The sequence below is a fragment of the Culex quinquefasciatus genome, chromosome 3, assembly GCF_015732765.1.
Source record: "Culex quinquefasciatus strain JHB chromosome 3, VPISU_Cqui_1.0_pri_paternal, whole genome shotgun sequence".
Classification (NCBI taxonomy): domain Eukaryota; kingdom Metazoa; phylum Arthropoda; class Insecta; order Diptera; family Culicidae; genus Culex; species Culex quinquefasciatus.
The window spans coordinates 189557336-189580093 of record NC_051863.1 but is presented as its reverse complement, the minus strand read 5'-3'; the positions used below and the strand labels follow the sequence as shown (position 1 = coordinate 189580093).

General features: G+C 37.5%; 1 protein-coding gene across 4 annotated transcripts in view; it reads right to left on the bottom strand.

The window, feature by feature from the left end:
- Nucleotides 1-22758, bottom strand: part of LOC6034088 (ecdysone-induced protein 74EF) — a 340530-nt gene that overhangs the window by 233138 nt on the left and 84634 nt on the right. For all 4 annotated transcript variants that reach the window (XM_038264233.1, XM_038264231.1, XM_001844405.2 and 1 more), the window contains exon 2: nucleotides 2866-2956. The gene's annotated coding sequence lies outside the window, so the exon portion shown is untranslated. The remainder of the gene's footprint in view (nucleotides 1-2865; nucleotides 2957-22758) is intronic.

Genomic DNA, 22758 nt, shown 5'->3' with positions numbered 1-22758 from the left:
GATCTACGAGTCTACCGCCGTAACAAGCAAGAGGTCGTCGGATTTTGACCCCGGATCATGTGCGTATAGCATCAGTGCATATGGTAGACTACTATATGAATGTGTTGGGATGTCCATGGTCATCCAAGGACTCCCTGGAGTTAAGATCTACGAGTCTACCGCCGTAACAAGCAAGAGGTCGTCGGATTTTGACCCCGGATCATGTGCGTATAGCATCAGTGCATATGGTAGACTACTATATGAATGTGTTGGGATGTCCATGGTCATCCGAGGACTCTCTGGAGTTAAGATCTACGAGTCTACCGCCGTATCAAGCAAGAGATCGTCTTATTTTGACCCCGAATCTTGTGCGTATATCCTTGCTTACCACTTAAGCCAAACGGCGACCTATTGTTTGTTACGGCGGTAGACTCGTAGACTCCAGGGACTCCTGGGATGACCATGGACATCCCAACACATTCATATAGTAGTCTATTATATGCACTGATGCTATACACACAAGATCCGGGGTCAAAATCCGACGACCTCTTGCTTGTTACGGCGGTAGACTCGTAGATCTTAACTCCAGGCAGTCCTTGGATGACCATGGACATCCCGAAGTACCTATAGACCTTTGAGATACATAAAATTTTAGTAAACAAATAAATCAAAAAATATGTTTTTTAAATAAATTAATTTTAAACTTTTAATATTTATTTTTATAATCGTACAAAAATGCTAGCTGTGGACCCCGAGAACTTGACAACTTTTTTATACATTTGTATTGGTTGTTTCCGTTGTGCTTAAAGGAAATGGCTATGCACCAGGCGCTTCCATATTCTTGTAGATGGCTCATATAATTGGGAGGAGACGCATGGTTTTTTTAAATTGTTCGATTTTTATGTTAAAAATTTACCAGATTCGCATCAGTCCGCGTGGACATAAAATCAAATTCTGTCGATTGCATCGGATTCGGGGATGCCTTTTCTCTCAGGAACGGATGAGATATCGTCAATCCCTTGACACAAGTTTTGTTTTGTCGAGTAGTGTAATGTAATAACTCTTTTTTTTTACTTACACTTATGTGAAATAAAAGATACACATTTTTGTCCAAATCTATTCACAAAACAAATTTTAAACAATTCAACCAATTAAAAACTTATGTCTTCTTATGTGTAATTTCAGTTTTTTCAAAAAAAAAAAATGAGTTAAAATTACATTGAAGGATAGGTAATATTATTCAACCATGAAATATATTAAATAACCGGTTTCGGAATTTGATATTTTTTTTAGTGCTACGAAATGCTTTATTTGAATAATTTTGCACAACATCTCAAAACATATTTTACACACATCAACCAATATACTTGATTAATCAAATGCCACGTAATGTAAGGCTCTGTTTCATCTTTAATAAATAGTTTGTTTGAAAAAACCTAACAATGAAACAATTAACAGAAGCAGCGTGTCCGACACCTTTCGACAGCCCGAACCTTCACATTCATGATGCCAAATCTTCATTTGATTTTCTGTACTAGAACTGTTAAGACAAGCGCAGTCCTTCGTTTTAATTTGATTAATTTTCGTTTCATTGACTCTGGCCATAATCGGGTACACAGTGCGAATTTTGTCATAATTCCAGCCAAGTTCATATTGTAAAAACCGCACGAACGTTTGCTGAATACCACTGTAACTGAATTCACTTCTAACGGTATAGTTGATTCCGTCCCAGGACATTTCAAATTGAGACATTGGTTTGTAGATGCATTCAAACTCGGTGGACATTTTCGACACGTGTGCAAAGGCTTTGCGTTCCGTTCGGTTCAGCGTGAACTTGTATCGATATATGTCTTCATAGTCACAGGTAGCGTACAGGTCCATCTGGTCCTGCACGTGCGGGTAGCTCGGATTCATCACCACACAAGGATTGTATTTGAGGGGGAATTCAATGTCTGCGAAATCATGAACGGCTGGCGGGAATGCATCTCTGTAAAAGTCTGCGTAGAAAAACGATACAGAGGAGCGCCGAGTTGAGTCCCGATCGAATGGTTTGAACTCAATGAACGTGGCACCAGCAATCGATGGCAATAGAAAAACGAAAAAGATTTCACCTGGCCACATTATGATGACGTTCACTCTTGTTCTGTAGCTGACACCAAATGTTCTGGACAGTTTCTTTGAATCTTATTCAAGGTATTTTTTGGAATGATTGCAGCAAATACGTTTTTGATTGCAGTATCGGTTATACTTGGTTGGGATTATTTTTAGTAAAATTTAAGCTGTATTTTCTTACTTATTACTTATTTAAGTACGAAATTTCAAGACAAACTTTCAACCGTCAATTGGGGCCAATCGGGACTACACTTTAAATGGGATACAGAATTAACTACCTACTTTACGTTCATTTCAGTAAACCTTTACGTTTAAATCGCAACTTTTCCCCGAAATTATCATAATTATAATGGACCTTACACACAAAACTGGGCAGCGCTCGTCCGAGAGAATTACACAAAGGACACGGCTCGAGATGACCGAGAAAACGGTTCATTCGAGGTTCATTTGCAAAAAAGTTCATCCATAAAAAAAAACGTGTCGACTTCGGGACTCGAACCAGAGACCTCTGACAAACTAACCCAGTGGCTCACTGCCTCGGCCATCACAGCTTGGTGATCGAGGAGTCGTCAGTAGTCGATGTATGACACTTTTTGGAGATTCATTGTGTCAATACACGAATGAACACATTTGTTTTGATGGTTTGGTCTCGAGTTTAGCATTGAACTCTCAATAAATTTTGAGGGAACGATTCTCTCGACTCTTAAATGTGGGTGTACAGAACTTAAAACTATTGCAAGCCATAGTGCGGGAAAATCCCACCCGCAAACTCACCTATGGATTCACGACAATAAACGCTTTTTTAATAGGTTCACAGTTGGTAGTTATATCCTTTCTCTGGCGTCCATAGTCACGCGGGGCACATCTGCAAAGAAGGGGGAAAAGCATCAAACAATAATTAATTTCCAATTAAACAATAAAATCTCGGGTCGCGTACATTCAAGTTCTAATACTGGGAGGTAATAAACCACCATTAACCCATTAGTGACACCCCGTTACTTCGACGTTGACGTCGTCGTCTTGGGGGGTTTGGTGTGATCTATTACCCTATTGGTTGAGTGTTGTCTAGGGTAAGCGGCCAAATTGTAGAAATTTTTATACTTTTTCAACGAATTTTATTTTTTAGATTCTTTATCAAAAATTCAATTTCTCAAATTTCCAAGCACTTTTATAAGGATGGACCCTAACAGGGGCAGCAAACACTACAACTCTGCCGCTATAATTTACGACCGTGGCAATTCCTGGTACTAACGCGTGACCCGCAATGATCTGTCCCGTTCGATCTGTACTGCAAGTCTGTGGCGCGACACCTGAGAAGGAGTCCCCCTCCCCCCTCAGAACGAACTGTAAAACGATTAGTAAGTCTCGTTGGCAAACATGGCGATAGGGTGCAAGGTTAGGGATAGTCGTGAAGCTATTACCACTGGAACATACAGTTCAGGGGAAAAGCACTCCAAGGCATCTGAACGATATTTTTTGATTGAAATCCAACTTAAAACAGCATTGTTTCAGACTGGTAAAATTACACTCAATGTATGTAAGTTTTTTCATATCATGTTAATTGTATATTCCCTCACGAATCAAAAATATTCAAGTGACGCCATCTTTTCCCCAGAATCAACTTTCACCACGACAAGGTTTCTAACGAAAACATTCCATCCACCATCACCGCATCACTCTATAAAAATTACATCTGTCATTATCGATCGCGACAAGCGATCTCCCCGCGTTCGCTGTTGTGACTCAAACACGCGTCAATTTATCGCAGTGACTGCATCGCCGTGCAACAAAACTGTGCGACATGTCCAGTGTTATTGTTTTGCAGTTGCCGTTGTGCTCTCTTGGCATTTTAGCGAAACAAAGTTTTTTTTATTTTAAAATATTTTTTCAGACAATTTCCACACATCAAAACAACAAAACAGAAAAACAAAAAATGTTGAATTTTGGATGGTTGAACATTTGGTTGGTTCAATATTACATCTTTTTTAACTAAAAAATGTTTAAAAATGTGAACTTGACGAAACTTCACCAAAACTTGATGAATATTCACCATTCCCTGATGTAATATCGACGCCGTCGTGCTAACTTGTCGTACGTCGCTTTTTGACGTTCCGAGAAAATCGCGTTTTACTGTTTGACCTTGAATAAACAATAGCGAAAGCACGCAATGTAAACAATAACAAATACGTTTTGTTTTGGCTGACCGTTCTGCGCATTGTCCCGAAGTTTGGTTGAAGTTGGTTGCTGGAGTCCCGAGTTACGATTGCTAATGTTTACGGTAGTCGGACTTGTACGTGTGTCAAACGCGTTCTGACCTGAAATCTCTTAGACCAGTGGTCGCATTTACATCCATTTTCAGGCTGTGTTAAGATAGCACGGCAAGATTGAAACTTCTTTCACATGAAAAGTGAACTGTTGTCACGGAGTTTTTTTTTTTAGTTTTTGTAGAATATCTCAGGATTGAAATCGACTTTTTGGGATCTGTGAAGGTCAAATGGTGAGGCATTGTGAGCTGCACAAAATAGCGTTCTTAAATTAATTTGATAGCACGACAGCATCAACTTGACAAGTCAGTCCCCCGTGACAAGATAAATTGAAACAAATGAAATAATTGCCAGGCGGGCTCGGTTCGGTTCCTTTTGCGCAGGGGGTCTTTCACTTTTGTCTGCTGGAACATGCTTACTTTCGCAACTAACCCCCAGTGCGGTGCCGAACTATCTCAGCTCAGCATCTCGCGAGTCCTTCGCTACTGCTTTGTCAGTGGTGGCGTTTACAAGCTTCCTCACTGCAAGTTCGTGATGCATTTCACAAGGATTACAATGTTTTTTCAAGATTCAACAAGTCGAGAATCTCGGCTGAGTAGGCAGCGATTAGCATTTTTTATGCATTCTAAGCGTGTGTAATAGCAATGTATTTTAATTAGATTCTCGATGTCACTGCGACCAATCGTCGTGATCATGATTCTGTGAACGGATCACATTTCACAGAATGTACAGGGAAGGAAGGATACGTGGACATACCGTATCCGAATGCTCCGAAACAGTTATGATGTGGTGTGTGTTTTGTGTGTGCAGATGGTGATTACTCGCATATTCGAAAATTATAAGGTACATGCTTTGAAGGCGTTGCCAAATTTGTGTTAAACGATTTATAAAGAGTGTAGTTCTCATGTTGAGCAAGGTTTATTACTGTGTGTTAAGAAAATGTGGATTTCATAATTAAATAATAACTTAAATGCTCCAATTTACGTTACACCGACTTTGTGAAATCTTAGTCATTCGCGTTTGGGCAACATGTCAGTATACTTGGTAATCCTCATCGCTTGGATAGCGGTTCCGCCTGTCACCGGATTTTGTCAACTCGATGATTGCTCAATTTCGAACGCGTCGGAATGTTCGTGGGCTGAGCTAGTACATGATATCCTCTTTGTCCCAGTGGAGCAGAACATGCCTCGAATAACCGATCCCCACCACTTGTTTAACTTTCTGTACAACCCTTTTGAAAGGAACTGCGTGCGCGTGAGATTTTCTACGTTCGAAGAACCTATCAACTCTTTTCAGCTGGGTGTTAGCTGCGGTTCAAACATGAATCCAGGCATACATTTAACCTTTTTGATACAATTTCACCAATCTAGTAATGGTTCATTAGTTTCATGCTTTAAACGTGATAAAGTGACGAAAAACCAAGGAAAAAAGTGTAATTATTTTGCGCATGAACAGTTAAGGTTGACTTTCATCGAAAATTATGATCAGCTGCTTGTAGAGGATTTGTCCAATAAGGTGCCCAAAGGTACTAGGTTGATACTGCGCAAAATTGTGCCTGAACTTGACAAGAGATGTGTTTGCCACCATTTAGAACTATACAGGAGTGAAAAATATGAATGCAGATATAATGTCGCAGTGGAAACACGTTACGCTAAAAATAATAAAAATAAAAATCATTAATTTTTTAGCTACTTGAAATGGTTAAAAACTATCAACCGACTCAGAGTTGCTACTTCTAGGAGTTACATGTGTTTCAATTTTGTTTTTTGAACTCTCCCCCCTGTTCCCCCATGTCTGTATTCTACGATTGTATAATAGTTCGAGGTAAATGATTTATAAAGATATTTATTGCTCGTATATTCGAAAATTATAAGCTATAAGCTATGATTTTGCTTTGAATAGGTTGACAAGTTTGTGTTAAACGATTTATAAAGAGTGTAATTCTCATGTTGAGCAAGGTTTATTACTGCGTTTGGCAACATGTCAGTATACTTGATAATCCTCATCGCTTGGATAGCGGTTTCACCTGTCACCGGATTTTGTCAACTCAGTGATTGCTCAATTCCGGCTAGGTCGGAATGTTCGTGGTTTGAGCTTGTACATGAGCAATTCTCTACTAAATCGGTCTTTTTCTTCAATTTTAATTTTTGTATTTTTTTAATCCGACTGAAACTTTTTTGGTGCCTTCGGTGTGCCCAAAGAAGACATTTTGCATTATTAGTTTGTCCATATAATTTTCCATACAAATTTGGCAGCTGTCCATATAAAAATTATGTAGGAAAATTCAAAAATCTTTATATTTTGAAGGAATTTTTTGATCGATTTGGTGTCTTCGGCAAAGTTGCAGGTATGGATACGGACTACACTGGAAAATATGATAAACGGTAAAAAAATTGGTGATTTTTTAGTTAACTTATTGTCACTAAAACATGATTTGCAAAAAAACACTATTTTTATTTTTATTTTTTTTATGTGTTTTAGAGGACATCAAATGCCAACTTTTCAGAAATATTCAGGTTGTGCAAAAATTTTTTGACCGTGTTTTGAATTTTTGAATCAATACTGATTCTTTTCAAAAAATCAAAATATTGGTCGCAAAAAAATTTCAACTTCATTTTTCGATGTAAAATCAAATTTGCAATCAAAAAGTATTCAAGTGAAATTTTGATATAGTGCATTGTTTTCAAGCTGAGCTGAGAAAATTCCCTATATTTTGCTTTTTTGAACTTTGTTGATACGACCCTTAGTTGCTGAGATATTACCATGCAAAGGTTTAAAAACAGGAAATTTGAAGTTTTTTATGTTTCACCCAAACAACCCATTTTCTAACGTCGATATCTCAGCAACTAATGGTTCGATTTACAATGGTGAAATATGAAACATTCCGATCTTTTCGAAAAAAATATTTTCAAAATTTTTAAACCAAGACTAACATTTTAATAGGGCGTAATATTGAATGTTTGGCCCTTTCAGACTAACATTTCAGTCTTGATTTAAAAAAATTAAAATATTGTTTTCGAAAAGACCGAAAAATATCACGAATGTTTCACGAAGGAAGGAATGTATTTTTTTGCGTAGAAACGAATTTCTTACTCAAAAATCTAGTCAAGAAGCCAAAGAGTTACCGCCTTAAACAAATAAATTAAATTTTACGTTTTCTAACTTATCAGGTAACTTAAATCAATTTCACAATTGTCGAAAACTGTTTTAAACGCCTCTAAACATGTCATTTTCTAACCGTCCACAACGCACACGGAAATGAACACGTCATCTGCGTCGTCACAGCTCTTTTTCCCAAGACTAGGCGCAGAGACTTGACTTCATTGCCATGGCAGTCAGACGAAAACATGCACTGCCTACATAAACGTCGCTTTCGAGGGTAATTTGCCCAATCAATGGACTTATGAGTGGAGAAGCTTAGTGTGTGAGGCAACTATGGGGTCGCTTACCCTGCCGCGCGGTAAACAACGTCGCGAACCAGCTTAGAGTAAGGTTAGACGGGCTCAGTCGGTACGGGGGGTCCACCAAAGGATTTCTTTTTAGTGAAACGTAAACTATGTAATTTTGTTAAAACCTCAGCTAGAGTCGAAATGTCAGAATAGATTCTCAACTACGACGATTTTATGAGGTCAAACTAATAACTATTAAAAACTATTCAACTTTAAACCCGTTGAGTGACCCCTCGTTGAACACCTCGTGTGTTTGTGTGGGAAAGTGCACGGTCAAAGTGGTAAATAACAGCGTGCTAGAAGTGCCCGCGGTCACCGCACTAATACTATTAGTTCTACCAGGGGCGCCGACTCTGGGGGGGCACGGTACTTTTTGCCCCCCCTAAAATTTGGCTGGGGGGGCAGCCCATACATTGTGCCCCCCCAGAAATTTTGGAAGAAAAATATTCTTATATCAAATATATAAAAAAGGAAATAATTGAAAATAATATCTTAAACTTAAATGGAACATTGTTTGTACACACGGATAGAATTCTTGTAAGTTTTGAAAGAAATCGTTAACAATTTTCTGGATTTAGATGCTTTTTTCTAAATCGACAACGTTTTATCTATACCAATGTGCTCTCTAGGAAAATCAGTGAGCTTAGAACAAGAGCACAGAGGCATCGGTGAATGATTTGAGAGATGTCGTCAACATAGATTTTACGGATTTGCTCATAAGATTTCTATCTGTGCATGTTGTTCCAAAAACAAAACCAAGGTACTTTTCCCATAGCACTTCATCTACAATCAAACTTACGCAAACTCTTGCGAAAACAATCATCAAGTTTTCAAACGCAACATTCTAAAATTCTAAAATTCTAAGGTTCTATAAATCTAAAATTCTTAAATTATTAAATTCTTAAATTCTTAAATTCTTAAATTCTTAAATTCTTAAATTCTTAAATTCTTAAATTCTTAAATTCTTAAATTCTTAAATTCTTAAATTCTTAAATTCTTAAATTCTTAAATTCTTAAATTCTTAAATTCTTAAATTCTTAAATTCTTAAATTCTTAAATTCTTAAATTCTTAAATTCTTAAATTCTTAAATTCTTAAATTCTTAAATTCTTAAATTCTTAAATTCTTAAATTCTTAAATTCTTAAATTCTTAAATTCTTAAATTCTTAAATTCTTAAATTCTTAAATTCTTAAATTCTTAAATTCTTAAATTCTTAAATTCTTAAATTCTTAAATTCTTAAATTCTTAAATTCTTAAATTCTTAAATTCTTAAATTCTTAAATTCTTAAATTCTTAAATTCTTAAATTCTTAAATTCTTAAATTCTTAAATTCTTAAATTCTTAAATTCTTAAATTCTTAAATTCTTAAATTCTTAAATTCTTAAATTCTTAAATTCTTAAATTCTTAAATTCTTAAATTCTTAAATTCTTGAATTCTTAAATTCTTAAATTCTTAAATTCTTAAATTCTTAAATTCTTAAATTCTTAAATTCTTAAATTCTTAAATTCTTAAATTCTTAAATTCTTAAATTCTTAAATTCTTAAATTCTTAAATTCTTAAATTCTTAAATTCTTAAATTCTTAAATTCTTAAATTCCTAAATTCTTAAATTCTTGAATACTTAAATTTTTAAAAAAATATTTGTTGTCAAAAGCATTATTTTTAAATTTTGATTTATTTAAACATTGAATTTTATTGTTATTTCTAAATTACCGATTGTTTAAATTTCTGATTGCCTGCTTTTGATTTCTTAACATTTTCAAGCCATGAGTTTATTTAACCCTAGAATTTTTATACTATTATTTTTTTATGTTGGAATATTGAATTTTGTGTTTTTTTCTAAATTGCAGATTTGAAAAATGGATGTTTTTTTAAATGTGTATTTTTTTTTATTTCTGAAGATCTAAATTTTGGCTTTTTACTTTTATTTTTATTTTTAAGAGTATTTGTATTGTTGAATTTCTAAATATCTGATTATTTTTATTATTGACTGTTACTTCTAGAAAATAAGTGACAATATGCCTATGAGAAGGAATTCGCCTTTCAAACATATTAAAAAATCCCCCTAATTAACATTTTCAATCACGTTTTAATAAATTATTATTTTCTAAAAAAAAATAATTCCGGATGAAAAAAAATCGTATCACATCGTAATAAAATTATCAAAATTCGTGATATACAAGAAACATTAACATCTAATCGCCACTCTTACTTATCGATTTCGGAAAACAACCGTGCCCCCCCAACATTTTGGACTAGTCGGCGCCCCTGAGTTCTACTACGACTACTACAACCTACTTAGAAGCCGCGTTAGACGCTGTTGCTGCAGTCGGCTTGCAGCAGATTCAGGAAGTAAATAGCGAATCGTGCAGCGCGTCGAGTGTCTGAGCGCCGAAGTAAACAATATTTTTTCCAAGGATACGTCAGTCGGACTCAGGCTTGGACGGGGGACTTAGCGATAGATCTCTGACTGAGGGGGTACAAAAAAAAAACCGGCCTGTTAAACGGCTTGAGTTTGAACCGATACGCCGCGGCCACGGCGAAACCGACACTGACTTCATCGGCAACGCACTCACTGACGGCTGGTGCGGAGAGAATTAAGGCGATGCGAAGGTCACTGAGTCTGATGGGTGGATCGATTGGAGTGGGGAGTGGGGTAGTGTTTCAGGTAGGAAGCTTAGACGATTGCTTTGACAACTGTTGGACAAGAAGGACGGGGCGATTTGTGATGGAGGATTAGTCACGGTAATTGGTGCTACGAATTCAATATTTTTGTCAAAAGCCTAATATAAAACAATTTTTTTAGAAATTTTGGGTGAAAACTATATAAAAAGAATATTAAAATCATGAGCTGATTGAGACAGTCAGGAAATCATATAAGAAAACATTTTGAAAATGAAGACATGTAATTCTAAACTTGAATATCGAATTTTGCCAAACTCTTCACTACTAATATTTTAATATTTTTTACACGAAGCGAACCGCAAACCGAATTTTATCAATATAAAACGACCTCGATTCTATCTCTGCTGGAGTTTGAGTGATTATGTAATCATTATTATAAATCCTTTTACCTATACATGTAATGATCTGAACAGAGCCTATTTTATATGTTTTTGCTATGGTCCAATTTTTTTTAAATTAGTTTTAGTGGACTCTTACTTAACCAAACCATTAAAACCCGAACTTCGAAAAAAAAGTTGAATGGACCTAAGACTATTAGATAAGACTTAAAAAAATACAAGAAATTTAATTAATATAAAAACACACAATAAAATTCCAAGCAAAATGAAAAAATGTAATCAATTTTGCTAACATTTGCTTCAAAATCGAAAAAATATAAACGATTTAAAAAAAACTCACGAATTCGTCAATATAAAAATAATTCATTTCCAAAGTTTTTTAAGGGTCCAATAAACAAAATTATTTATTTTAGAAACCTTTTAAAAAACCTCCAGATTTTATATTTTGAGTTGAAACAAATATGGTTTTGATTTTTATGTCTAAAAAAATGTTTTATTTGGATGCTAACGAATCTTCAAAAAAAATGCAAATGCAGACATTTGTTCTGAATTTTTATCATAATATGTAAAAAAAACTATGTTGATCTTCCAAATATTTTTCGAACTTTATGTAATCTCTTCTTCTCTAAAAATGTGTCAGACAATCAGCGAAAAAAAAACATTTTTTTAAACGCTTTCAAAATTTTACTGGGATTGGACTTGCTTACAACTTCAATCAACTGAAAATACACTTCCCTGCATTGGTCTTCATTCTAAGCATATTTTGGGCTGGATGATAATAGTTTGAATAGTTGTAAGATTTCGGCGAACAGTTCGGTTGATAGTTTTATTTTGCAATTTATTTTTGGTTGCTCAATGTTTGGACTTTTGGACCCCCTTTTTACGATCGATTTCGTCGACTATGTGCTCTCACCGCTGAGTCTCTCAATCTCTCCGAAAACTGCAATGAAAGAGCGCGATAGGGCGATTAGGAGCCGACCACGCATGACGTCCCGTTAAACTGCGTTTGCGAAATTGGTTTTGTGGCGGCTTTTGTGGTGAAACGCTGTTGCGGTAGGATGATCGTGGAAGCGGAAATGAGAGAGAAAAGCAAAATTTCAATCGCGAGTAAGTAGACACTAAATAGGTGTTCGGCTATGTTCGGCGCTGAGAGTTTCAATAAGGAGAGAAGAGAAGTTGTATTTGAGGCATGAATATTCAGACGGGATTGTTGTAGTTGCTGAGAGCTGATATTTTGATATTTTAACACAACCCTGTCTCTTAGGCAATGTTATTGGAAGTTTACAGAACTTTTTGAACATTTTTTTAGGAATAGACAATCATGAACGCTATTTAAAATAAAATAATAAATGGGAATTTTTCAGTTCAAATTAAACATTGGCTATATTTTAAAATCGGTGCACTTTATCATAAAGTCTGTTAAGTATTTTACGTTAGAAACAAAGTAAAAAAAATCATTGAAAATATTTTATTTTTCGAAATATGTATCTCATTTTATCAAGAAATCATAACTTGGTGGAAAAAAATTCCGAGTGCTAATATTTTCCTGAATACAACATTGCCGAAGACATTAAATCGATAAGAAAATTCCTTCAAAAGTTACAGATATTCGAATATTGACACATAATTTTTGTATTAACAGCTGCCAAAATTGTATGGAGACATGAATGACACAAAATTCCGACTTCGGCCATAGGGAAGATCCCACAAAGTTTGAGCCAAATAATAAAATACCAAAAATAAAAAAGGGTCGAAATCTGCCGATTTTGACGAGATTTGCTCACCATTGTAATCACACAAGGCAATTCCACTTCAGGGACAATGCGTTAATCCGGTGACACCAGGAATCACCCGCGCCGGGGAGGAATCGCTGATGGATGCGACGGATGACCACGGCTAACGCACTCACCCAGAGGGGCAGGTTTAAGCTGGTTAGTTAGGTAGTCTCGAGTAGCGCACTGTTGCCAGAAGCTGTGCAACGAGCCAAGAATAAATAACGCACCAGAATTAGATTCGAGCTGTCTCGCCCTCTCTCTCTCTCGAGTGTGGCGGCCTGTTGAAAATAACAAAAAAAAAAAAACAAACAAAGACGGTGTCAAAGAATGTGACTAAGCTGCGATGGGTTGTCCTGATCCTGATCCTGATGCTACCAAATCGCGAACGAATTTCCGACATAAATCCTTTTAAAACAATCAACAACTGCAGCTAGAACGCATTTGGTCCAAAGTAACCTAGGCCAATAAGGAAGTGCACAGAATCCATAAAGAGAGAGAGAGAGAGAGAGAGAGAGAGAGAGAGAGAGAGAGAGAGAGAGAGAGATCTCTCGTTTAAATCACATTTGGAACCAGCATGCAGACAGACCATAAGGAAGCAGTTTCCACAAAACTGTTGGTGATCACTTCGTCGCCATCGTGCTAACTTGTCGTACGTGCATTTTGGGCCAAATTGAGTTAAGAACGCCATTTTGTGCAGCTCACAATGCCTCACCTTTTGATCTTCACAGATCCCCAAAATTCGATTTCAATCCTGAGATATTCACCAAAACCCGAAAAAACTCCGTGCATTTATGTCACTTTACATATGAAAGTAGTTTCAATCTTTTCGTGCTATCTTGTCACTCCCTGAAAATCGATGTAAGTGTGACAATTGGCCAAAGGGATTTCAGGTCAGGATGCTTTTGACGCACGTACAAGTCAGACTACCGTAAACATTTGTAATAATAACTCGGGACTCCAGCAACCAAATACAACCAAACTTCGGGACAATGCACAGAATGGTCAATCAAACAAAACGTGTTTGTTATTGTTTACATTGCGTGCTCTAGTTTTTGTTTATTCAAGGTCAAACATTAAAACGCGTTTTTCTCGGAACGTCGAAATGGCGGATGCGACATGATAGCACGACGACGTCGACTTGTGTTGGCACATGAAAGTGAAGCAAACACTTTGTTTGGGTGGACACATGGCATGGGCAATTGAAAAATCGTTAAATTTATTGCAAAATTTCAATGGAGATCGGGGTGAAGTTTACACACGTGGCCTGGTGTGTTTGAGAGTGAGCATTAGAACTTTTTTTTACTCAAAATCGTGCTATTACAGGGCACTTTACCTTATGTAAAGGCAATGAATGTCTAAACAGATATTGCAAGCTCGTCTGGAAAACCGTCTGATGTGTAACGATTAAAACAAACAAGTAGCAGTCGAACTTGATCATTTAGGATCATTTCATGAGTAACAGCGATAAAAGCATTATGCGGCCAAGTGACTTCATTGTGGTGGTTTTTTTGACGCCTGTTGTAACAGGTAGCCTAGTCCGGTTCCAACTCCCATGTTCTGACAATGGACTTTCGTCTGGAGAATTGTTTGAGGGCCAAACTTCAGCGGCATCGTTCCATGTAGTGCAAATGTATCACCCTAATAATCGTGAAAAACCATTTAATTCAAAGGGAGTAGAACAGTTCCTTCGTATGTACCCTTGTATAATGCTAGAACCAGCTTACACGAATGTACGAAACCGCATGATATTCTACGGCGGTTGTAGGCTGGAATCCGGATTGTTTCGGCTTGAGTTAAAACGCTCCGGAAAGACTAGGGCATGGACCGGAAAGATGGATTCTTGTGCTGAAAAAATCGTTACCCGTGAGCGTATATCAGGGTTCGACTTAACATGGCAAGGAATCAATCATACTGTAACTGGGTTGGGAAAGGAAGATGGTGACAGTCATTACTACACAGTCTTGCATATTTTGTTTAGTAAACCAAATTGGAAGTATGATAGAATTCAAGCCATGTATCCCACAATCGATCTTTCCAATCATTGGGTAGGATCAACACTAAATAAGTGTGTATGTTATAACGAATCTCAATTTAACCCGATGGAAATATGGCATAAATCATGCCCGGATTCAGTCTCGTCAAGAGAAGCTTACATTCTGCTGATCTTAACGATGGCAATACTACCGTTAGTTTCTACTTATTACATACGTTATTGGCACTTTTAAAATGCTGCAAAAAGAAAAGGGAAAAGATTAAAAAAAATATTTCATTGTTTGAGTGTCATAATAACTAATTTTATTGTCATCTAAATATTTTTTTTCAAGGTTTGATTTGAAATAATTAGAGAAACATCTGATTTCAAATAATTAGAACAAACAATGCACAGTGATCCAGATCGCAAAAAAAATGTTTTTTTTTTTTTGGAAACATGATGCACAGCTTTCGGGTCTTCAGAAGAGTGCAAATGGGAAGGGGCAACGTTTGGGTTGGTTGGTGTTTTCGAAAATCTAACATTTCAGCAGGGTTGTTAAAATATCAAAATATCAGCTCTCAATAACTACAATTATCCCGACTGAATAATAAAGCCTCAAATACAACTGCTCTTCTCTCCTTATTGAATCTCTCTGCGCCGAACGTAGCAGAACACCTTTTTAGTGTCTACTTACTCGCGATTGAAATTCTCCTTTTCTCTCTCATTCCCGCTTCCACGATCATCCTACCGCAACAGCGTTTCACCACAAAAGCCGCCACAAAACCAATTTCGCAAACGCAGTTTAACGGGACGTCTTGCGTGGTCGGCTCCTAATCGCCATCTCGCGCTCTTTCATTGCAGTTTTCGGAGAGATTGAGAGACTCAGCGGTGAGAGCGCATAGTCGACGAAAGGGGGAAGAGTGATAGAGAGAGAGAATGTCATCGCTGGGAATCACGAGACACAAGAAGAGATCTCACAAGCTAAAGTGACGGTCGCTTTAATCTCGGATGTTTTTGGTGCAGAGATTTGCAACACTGCTTTTCAGGCATATTTTTGAAATTTTTTAAGTCTTGGTGGTGAGTTTGCCAATCCAAGCAACTTTAGCAAAGACGTTAAAATGTTATCCCGCAATCTACGCCTTCTACGACCAACTTTAGAGAAAGCATCTGAGCAAACTTTCAAAAATCCTTTTTTTTTAATTCCGTCGGAAACGACTTACTTTTCCTGTCATTATCGATCGACGAAACAGCCTACTTTTCTCTACCAATAATAACAGAATCGAATAGAAGCACATTGCCAAACAAATGCTTGTTCAACATTGTTTTGATATAAACGGTGGATTGACATTTAACTTACAATTCCATTCAAAGAGTGTTTCTAGAATTGCAAAAAAATGGGACTCGTATCAATACTAGATTTTTTAGCAATCGCCGAATTAATCAAACTCGATTAACTCCGTTGGATGAATGTACGACTCAGAAGTGGGCAAAAAAAGAGCGAGTCGTTCAAAGAGCCGATTCACAAAAAGAGCGAACGAACCATAGCTCACAGCTGGGTGCTGAAAAGACAATGCGTAACGTGATTTCCGAATTATTCCCACTGCTCTTCACCAGGGTGATGAATAGAGAGGATGCGTAACGTGATTTTTGAATGATCTCACTTTGTTTACATCTACAAAGTAGGAGGCTGCTCAAGCACAAGCATGACTTTTTTCTTACTGGTAAATGAGCTGTTTTATAACCCGTTGTTTTTATTTTATTTTGTCTAGTTTTTGCTGGAAAATTGTGTGTTTTCAAGTTTTGATCGGTTAGAAGAGGTTTTTCTTTTTTACGGGTGACGAAGACCTGCGGCGAGAGTGTCATTCTGCGATGTCGCAGATAAATTTCTTGGCTGATTTTGGAATCCTGCAGCTCTTCTTGGTCCAGCTAAAAAACATCGCTTATTCTAACGAAGCTGATCCAACAAACAGAGAAGATTTTCACTAAACCAGTAGGTTTTCAAACGGAATTAAGCAGTAAAGACAGCTTCTGGATGGAATCATTGACTACATAAACATCTTCCTTTCATAATTATAAAAATTACGATCTCGCCTTCAACTGTCTTCAGATTTCTTGACTTCAACTCCATGTCCTCAAAAGACACACATTTTTCATTCTTGCAAAAAAAATGCAATTTTTTATGATCGATTACAATACTCTCTACTTTTGGCGAACAATAAATTGGTTCCACTTTGACAGTTCAAAATTGAGGCCGTTTTGCGAACCACTATTCAGCACCCAGCTCTTCACTAATAAAATGTAATACAGCTAATACTGCGGATTTCAGAGATTTTTGGACAATCGTGCAAGTTGTGAAAAGCTCTCCAACAAAGTGCACACCTCAAACTACAGCAGAAAAAAACTATCTAAGACACACACCCTAGTTTGAAAGTGATCTAAAGTGGTCGAAAGCTACAAAGCTCAGTCGAGACACGCACCACTCTAGGCGAGCGGGGGGGCGGGGGAGAAGGGGTAGGATTTCAAGTGTGCAAATATTTGGTGTGCAGTTATGATTTGCAAGGGTGGAGAATTTGGTGCAAAGTGTGCAATACAGCTGTAAACATAAACAAAGTAGAAGGCTATGTTCAAGCTCAAGCGTGACATATTTTTTTGCTGCTGAAGTGACTTGTTTTGAAACATTTTGGATCTGTTGATTTTGAAGTTTTCCCTGAAAAACAAAGTGATTTGCACTTTTTTTTTGTTCGCAGACTAAACGATGGGCGGCCAAAAGAGTCCATCTTTGTTTTTTCACGTGACGAACAATTGCGTCAGAAGTGGGTGGAATTTTATGAATCTGAAGAGCAACTGAATGGAAGTTCTGTGATTTTGTATCATTAAAACACAGTGATCATATCGTAGTGAATTTATTCAATATTATTTAGCTGGTGCTATTCATAATTATTGATAATTCGCCTCTAACATTTCAAAAAACGTCAATAACAAAGGTTTTGTGTTAGACATAGCGCTTATTTAAATGATAGCGACAAATTATGCCAATCTTGATTCAAACCCTCTTCTTCAAATTTGTTGAATTCAAATACCTCAAAAGCTTGACGCCCTCGACTTCAGAAAAAAGAATAAGTTTGTGCTCCTGTCCTTCTCATGTCATTAGGCGTTCCATGGCGTAGTGATATCGTGTCGGATCATCACACAAGAAGTTGGTGCTTCAATTCTCGTTTTGCTAAGATTTTTTCCAATTTTGGCTGTTTGAATGTATTTAAAAAAAAAATATGAGCACAAATCTTTGTGTGAGTTGGCGAAGAACGACCCTCATAAGAAATAATTGTGATTAGTCTTTATGGGTAATATTTAGTTTCGCATTTCGTAAGAGACTTCACCTTGACGAATGTAGCTTAGTTGATCATTTCATCAGTTCATAGTTATCAGTGTGAAAGGTATGATGTGGTGGAGTGACTTAGTTTTGGTGGTCTTTTTGATTCCTACTGTAATAAGTAGCTTACTTCGGTTCCGACTCCCAAGTTCAGACTATGGACTTTCGTCTGGAGAACTGTTGGCGGGCCAAAGCTCAGCGGTATCATATGTTTACGTGGATGTGTACCAGCAAAATAATTTACCATTTTCAATTGAAAACGTATTAAGTTTTTTTGTTTGGTATCCTTGTATAATAATGAAGCCTGGTTATTCAAATGTTCGGGATAAAATGACTTTTTATAGTACTTGCAATTACGACGATATAATTAGCCTTGAGCTGTCACGTTTTGGCAACGCAAGACACTGGACGGCAATTGCAAAATTTTGCAGACCAACACAAAACGATTTACATCAACTACGAAATTTAACGGATTTTAACTTGATGTGGCAAGGAATCAATCATACTGTTAAGGGTACAGGACGGGAAAATACAAATTTCATCACCGAGCTAGATGCGCAACTTTTGTTGTACCAGCCAGGCTGGAAGTATGACAAAATACGGGCCATGTATCCAGAAATAATAAAAAACTCCTATCCCACATTACTGTCATTACACAGTGGTAACTGTGCCTGCTTAAACGAAACCACGACCAAGCAGTTGGAAATATGGCGTGAAGCGTGCTACGAATCCGCTTCTTCTATGAAAGCTGTCACTGTGCTGATGTTGACTTTTTCATTGCTACCGTTTATTGTTACAAAATACATATTTTGCTGGCACAATTAAGCACTGGGATCAATGGAAAAGTTGTTAACTTAAAATTTTTTGTGTCGTTTGTCAATAAAAAGCAGCATCACACTCATGTAAAACGCAGAAAGAATCTTTTCAGGTCGGAAATAAAAAAAAAATGAAAGAAACAAGTCCTACAGCCACAGGAAAGAAATGCGGCAGAAATGGTTATCCTGACTTTGCTACACTTAATGCTCGCTTTGGTATCAAAGTAAGCATGAAGTTCGCTTAACGTTTGATCCCGTGTATTAATTTGGCAGCTATCTGCACTCATCACCAATATAGCAATATTATTTTTCTTAAATCAAAAACACGTTCCATAGTGTAGTGGTAAGGTTGCTGGTTCAAATCTCGATATAAAAAGTTTTTTTTCGCATGTTGATTACCAGTACAATCAAACAATTTGTGTAATACATTCCATCCGTAGAAAAGTAAATATGTTTTGCTTCTCTACAAGAAACGAGTTTCCACCCGAACTCATCGATAAATGTTATGATAGATTCGTGTTACGACACCCTACCCGCAGGTGTACCCAGCCTAGCTCGACAACCCTGCCATGTCCCGAATGATTAATGGGTCATATGCGCTCAAGGAGCGGTAATTAATTACACCCCATCCACATATGAAGGCCCGGTCGGCACCTTTCTTCGCGATCCCTCTCGGCGCTACAAATTAGGTCACCAGGCAGTGTTGCCAACAATCCGGTTTCCAGAACTTCAGTGTGGAAAAAGCGAAGGGATAGTGCTCTTGAACACGCAGTAACTGCACACCTTCTTTCTGAAAAAGAAAAAAACTCAACAGAACTGATTGATAATTTATTTGCTCAATCCGTTAATTGCGTCAATTATCGCACGGCTATAAATATTCGAGCAGCTCGATATGTTAGTGGAGAGGGAAAGTCCCCGGCTAAAGTTGGAGCGAGACAGAGACAATGTTAATAACTCTATAAATCACCATGAGGCGCACGATCCTCGGCGAGCGCCAGACATGAATAAAAACCTTTCCAAGGAATTCGCTGGCGATGGGAGAAGGTGCGGACTTTCAATGGAATTGTTTCGATTCAGCTGATTACGAACACAATTTGTTAACCCGAACTGTCAAAGCGCTCAAGCGACGGTACTACGCATCAAACTTCGGCTTGGACAGTTCTAATTATAACTATTGATCGTCAAAACCGACTTCTTTGGGGCTGACCAGTTGGGACAGCAAAAACGAACCTAACCCCACAAGGCCATCCACATCGTGGTGTTCCGCTAGGAGGTAGATTTGGAACGATTCGATCCAGCGATGACGTCACGCAGCAGCACCATTCACACCGAAATCGTTTAACCAATACTGCTGCCTGAAAATGTACCCCGCCACAACACTGAACTTGACGGGGGTAGCAAAATTTGTCATGATCAGGGTTGGCTCGATGCTGCTGGCCATGGAATTTCCGACCGCAGTCGAGAATGCGAGGTGCTGAGGTGGTGGAGATAACACAATTTGTTAGTTGTGCTAGTACAAAATTTTTGTTTGAAGAACCAACCAGCTGCGGTGAATCAACTACAGATCACAACACCTTTCAACAAGGAAAATCTACTTTGAATCGAAAAAAAACATGTCTTGCGAGAAAATAGCAAATTATGTTTTCATTTACCTCACAGAGTTGTTATACGAACACAACTTGTTAAAACATTGAACTAATATCAACAAATTGAATGCAATTTAAGACAGCTATCGCAAACAAAACAAAGGGAAACAAATTTTGCAACAAATTTACACAAAATATGTTATTGTTTATGACTGACTTTAGCTAGCTGAAACACTAGCTTCAATAAATTAGCAAATTATGTTTGCATTGACCTTACAGTGTTGTTAAAGGAACACAACCTGCTAAAATCTGAAATTGATATCAGCAAATCAAATGCAATTTAGTAATTTAAGGCAACTTTCGTAAAAAAATAATAAGAAAAGGGGGAAACAAATTTTGCAATAACCTTATCGAAAATATGTTTTTGTTTATAACATACTTTAGAATAAATTTACAATAAATTAGCAAATTATGTTTTCATTGACCTTACAAAGTTATTTAACAAACACAACTTGTTAAAATATTTACTTTATATCAGAAAATTAAATACATTTCTGGAGTTTTTTTTGTGTGTTTTTTAAACCGCCTTGATTAAGGGTATTAAAAAACACTCAAAAAGCAAAAACTAAAAATTTGGTTTATTGGACCTTTTTTTAAAAAAAAAAAACTCCAGAAATCCTAATAACAGATAACCATCGAAAAAAAGCAAACAAAATAGGTAACAAATTTTGCCTAAATTCTCACACACATTTCTGCTCGGGACCGGTCTCACTAAGCAGTTTTGCGTCTCGAAAAAACAACCACGAACAGAGCAGGTAGGTCCGACTGGTAGATACCGCAGAGGTTTGATGATTGGGGGGTGCGTTCAGTGCGGCTCGCTCAACCCCCCCTCCCCCTTGTTCATACGTTGTTTATGTTTTGATCTGTGATGGCGTGTAGCGTGAGCGTGAGGGGTTGGCAAAAGGGTGACTAAAATTAATTGAACAATTGAAGGGATATTTGAAAAAAAATGAAAAAGGCTTAAAATCTGACAACCCTGTCAAATTGTCCCTTCAAAAACAGAGCTAGAAGTTCTCGACCTTTTCGATGTGTTTTGAACATTTGAAGATATGCTTGGTTTGGTAGATTCATTCCATGACCAAGTTCACGAACTGTCAAGTTTACGGTAGATCTGGCAACCCTGCCGTAAACTTTCGCCACCTAAATGTCAATGAAGACTGAATGTTGAAAATTTTGATCAAATTTTTTTGCAGAGCGTAACATTCTGACGATCTGGGAACACTGCACGGAAAAATCGTTTTTTTAATGTAATCGCATTTTAAGCCCAACTGGCAACCCTACGCGCAAGTCGTGAGTCTGCCTGCTGTTGCACCTCCAACTTCAGCAAAATCAGCTCCAAAAACACGAACCGAGCAAGAGATCTCGTAGATCTCGTCGACGAGGTGGCCTTTCGTGTAGCCATGAATTTGATCTTGAAATTTCCGCGCACACTGCTCGATACTTTCGGGTTTACCTCTGCTACTGCTACTCCGAGAGTTGCTCGAGCTGAAAATGTATGCAGCTCAGAGGCGATTCCATTATGTATTGCACTGGTCTGTAGGTGTTTTTTTTTTTGAATTATTTACGCCTGTGATCTTCTGGAAACCTCTGACGCTTGAAACATTTGAATCAGTTTTTTTTCACATTTTGAGTTAAATCTCGTCCAAGTTGTCCTTTTCTCAACCGACTCTTTCAACCAACCAACCAGAAGTCGCGATTTGTTTGCTAGATCAGTTAGCGGGGCCCGTTGCCGTCGTCCGCCGTCACTGACATTGACATTCTGGGCCGTCCCCCCGTGTGTAGTCGTGTATAGCTCGCGGTAGTAACTCGTAGTAACTCGAACGAAGGCTGCGCGCTCAACACCAACTTGCGCGCGAGGAGTTTGAGAGATCCTAAATTGGCGATTTGGTTGGTGTGCGCTTTGAACTTGGCTCCGTCCAAGGTTTTTGGCAGCAAGCAGGTTTGTGCCGTACGACGTTGATGTTGGGGTTGTTGTTGTTGTTTAGAGGAGCTTTGATCGGCGATCGTGAGGTTCTGTGTGGTGGTGCGGAAAAATAGATGGTGGTGCGCAGGGATGACGTGGCAGTTAGGAAGCCAAGTTTTGGAGCTTGTTTTTATGCTGTTGTTAAATTTGGATGTTTTTGTTCGACGTTGGTTTGAATAGTTTTTGTTTTGCTGAAAGGGGAATTCCATTTAAGGCTGGCTAGAAGATTTGTGCGCAGCGATGCATTAATAAATAAACATGTTTTCAGTATTGGTTCGAAAAAAACCCCTCAATAATCGAGATGTTCTATTCCTAGTAGGTTCGAATTATATGTTTGGCATTTTTTTGAAGAACAAAATCATTTGTCTTGTTAAAAGATTGCATTTATTA